Source organism: Neovison vison, chromosome 6 (genome assembly GCF_020171115.1).
Source record: "Neovison vison isolate M4711 chromosome 6, ASM_NN_V1, whole genome shotgun sequence".
NCBI classification, from domain to species: domain Eukaryota; kingdom Metazoa; phylum Chordata; class Mammalia; order Carnivora; family Mustelidae; genus Neogale; species Neogale vison.
Window position 1 is genome coordinate 24,579,547 of NC_058096.1, and position 3,608 is coordinate 24,583,154.

Sequence of the window (3,608 nt, forward strand, 5' to 3'; positions counted from 1 at the left end):
GTCTATATGCTAAAGATAGAATTATGATGACAAAGTCCAAAAGACATCAAACTCATCACTGTTTATAAGAAAAAAAAATTGGAGAAGAAATCCAGTGATTTCACGGGGTCCTAAGAGAATAAGTGATGGGATAAAAGTAATGGTTACTAGAACACTATTAAACAATAGCAAGAATGGTGTTCATTACGGTTCTCTAACCTTGACAAAGCAACTGCTACACCAACCACCTATCATTTATTATAGAAAATAAAACAGGGGGCGCCTGGGTGGCTCAGTGGGTTAAGCCGCTGCCTTCGGCTCAGGTCATGGTCTCAGGGTCCTGGGATCGAGTCCCTCATCGGGCTCTCTGCTCAGCAGGGAGCCTGCTTCCCCTCTCTCTCTCTGCCTGCCTCTCCATCTACTTGTGATTTCTCTCTGTCAAATAAATAAATAAAATCTTTAAAAAAAAAAAAAAGAAAAGAAAAGAGGAAACAGGAGATGATGGAGGTTGTTACAAGCAAATTCACATTGGTAATCCCTATTTGGAATTTCTCCATGAATCTCTTTCTTTCTTTTCCTAAGATGTTGGGCTCCACTGGACAATAATAGCTTTTAGCATTTCTTTTAGAAGTGACACTTTAAGACTATACTTTCAGGGATCATTTCTACAGTTTGTTACTAGAAGTGACACTTTTCCCCTCTTAGAGAATCAATTTGGGACAATTAATATTATTTATTTGCAACAACCCATGCTCCAACCCTAAGTGAAAAAAGCTGTTTTATTAAGCCCTGTGAGTGAAAAAGTATTCTTATAAATTAGATTTCCAAAATTATTCAATTTATTTTTAGAAAGTCAACATACAATATGTGCCCTCCTTATTAATACCCATCACCAGGCTCACCCATCCTCCCACCCCATGAAGCACTGGGTGTGGTGCATAAACAATGACTCTTGGAACACTGAAAAAATAAAATGAAATAAAATAATAAAGTTTGGAATTGAGCAAATAAAAAAGAAGAAGAAGAATAAGAAGAAGAAAGTCAAAAAAAAAAAAAAAAGAAGAAAGTCAACATAGTTTGGTATTTTTCCCTGCTAAAAAAGATATAAGCAACTGAAAAAAGTAACAAAGAGCTTTAAATTTTTCATCCTGAAATATGATCCCAAGCCATATTTCCAAAATCGTGGGCAAACATATTTGAACCAAAGGCTGCTTATCTCTCATCTTCCAGAAGGACAAAGTAACCAAGTGGTCAGCAGCTAACTTCTCCTTTCCAAACTTTTGTGTTTTAGTAGGGCTGCATCTGTACCCCAAATCCTACCTCTAAAGTATAAGAACAGGAAAGAAAAGTATCTAATCATATAATTCCTTTTATCTACAATAATTTCTGTGATATAGAATAAAAAATTATCAGGAAGTCAGATGAAAATGCATTCATCTCTTTGAATCATTAATTATAACAATGAGCAATTAAATGGAAAGTCAGTCTATTAAAAATTGTTAAAAATTCAGCATCTGTTATGTATTAACAATATTCTAAATTTTGGAGAGAACCAGAAAGAGGACCCTACCCTGAATATCTAAGAATCGGAATTGTTAGTCATATTATGGTATATCCATATTATTAAATGTTAATCATTACTATGTTCTTTCTAAAGAATATTTAATAAGATTTTAAATAAATAATTTTTAAAAGGATTAAAAATTAACAGAAGCATGGAAAAATTGTAGCATATTCACATAATAGAATGTGATATAATGGTCGAAATGAATGACCTAGGATGACACATATCAATGTGAGTCAATCTCAAACACAATGTTAAATATAAATATATATACATACATATATATGTATATATATATATATGACAGAGGAATACTTATAGCATAATCACATAATACTAAGCAGTAGAAGTACAAAGAAATATGTGAAAACAATGAATACCAAATTCTGTCTGGTGTTTAACTATGTGGGAGAAAGAATGAAAATTATTCTGGAGAGGAATAAAAGGGGCTTCAATCATTCATGCTGTTTTATTTCTTCAGCTTCAACCATGTAGTCATGGCAATATTTTTCTTGAAACCTGCTTGAATTCCAAATATTTTGCAACTATTTTAAAAAATAGCAAACATAAAAGTAAAACTAACAATAGAAAAGAAAAAGTATGTAATATATAATTCCATTTGTTGAGTGCATGGTTCTCTATTTCTTTTTATCTTTGGAATTTTGCATTTCTTTTTATTCAATGTTCATGCATAGCGTTAAACTTAGAAGAAGAAAAAAAAAACCCGTCACTCAAATAGTTTAAATAAGTCACTGTTCCATTGTCCAAGTTTATTCACTTATTACCATACATTATTTTCTAGATTTTCATTTATTTTGTATGTTGTCTCTATTAGTGATTTTTATGTTTACATAGTAAACTTAAGTTTTGAGTCACAAATAAGTATGAATTGAATACACATTTTCTATTTCTATAATTTAAAAATACTCTCACAATTTGTATCCTCTAAAATTCTATAATTTACCTTTACTTTTTAAAATATTATGGAAATAATATACTAAATTCTATTCTCTGGAGACAGGCCTCACTCTCCAATAAATACACATACGAATATTGTGAACAGGGATTATCTGTGTGCAACTCCTCCTCTCTCCTTCTATATTAGGAGATATAGTGCTGGAACATGACACTATAAATAAATTATGCTTTTACAATGACTTGTCCTCGTCTGGAATAATCCTGAGTTTATTACACACTTGTTTTTGACAGTGTTAAGACTAATTCAAGGTTCAGATAGGTATAGATTCAGAGATTTGTGTTAAGAAATCTTCATTTAAAGAAAGACTTAGTTATGACTTGGTGTTACTAGGTCAGACTTGGCCTCTCTTTAAATGTTGTCCTCTCTTCTTACTGAACTTGATGAATAAATGGGCTTCTGAAGCTCAATTCTTAAAAAATTTCTGAAAACAGAATGTTTGAATTATTGTGGTTGTTTCAACCAACTTTACTACTGCCAGACACTGCACATGAAGGTTGAGCCTTAGGTGTTCAAGAAGCACCTGAGATTTACACTTGATCATGTGAACAAGATCAGTTTTTCTTTCTTTCTTCTCCTTTCTTTCTTTCTCTAGCTTCAGAGAGAGAACAAGAGGGACAAGGAGGAACAGAGGGAGAGGGAAAGAGTCTTAAGAAGTCTCCTTACTGAAAGTGGAACCTGAAATGGGGCCTGATGCCATGATCCTGAGATCATGACCTGAGCTGAAACCAAGAGTTGGACACAATTGACTCAGCCACTCAGGTGCCCCTTAGTCCATCTTCTTGCTTCAGGGTCATCAAGGCATTTCAGTGAAAGACCTTACTAGAAGGAAACTCTTGGTATTTTTCTTACTTTTTGAAGGTGTAATAATCTTTAAATCCCTGCTTCTGATAAATTCTACAGAATTACAAAAGCTTCCAAAAGCTGAGTATCATGCTTGTAGATTTCTGAATTGTACTGCTACATCAAATAATATATTTCTATTTCTGCCCTCAGTAATACCAGCCTAAGTATTATCATCAGTAATAGCTACCAGTAATTGAATGCTTAATATACAGTGGGAAGTTACATATATCTTTTCCATTCTTA

General features: G+C 32.8%; 1 pseudogene; it reads left to right on the top strand.

Moving 5' to 3' along the window:
* The first annotated feature begins 619 nt into the window (after positions 1-619).
* Positions 620-697, top strand: LOC122910878 (annotated as a pseudogene).
* Positions 698-3,608: the final 2,911 nt, after the last annotated feature.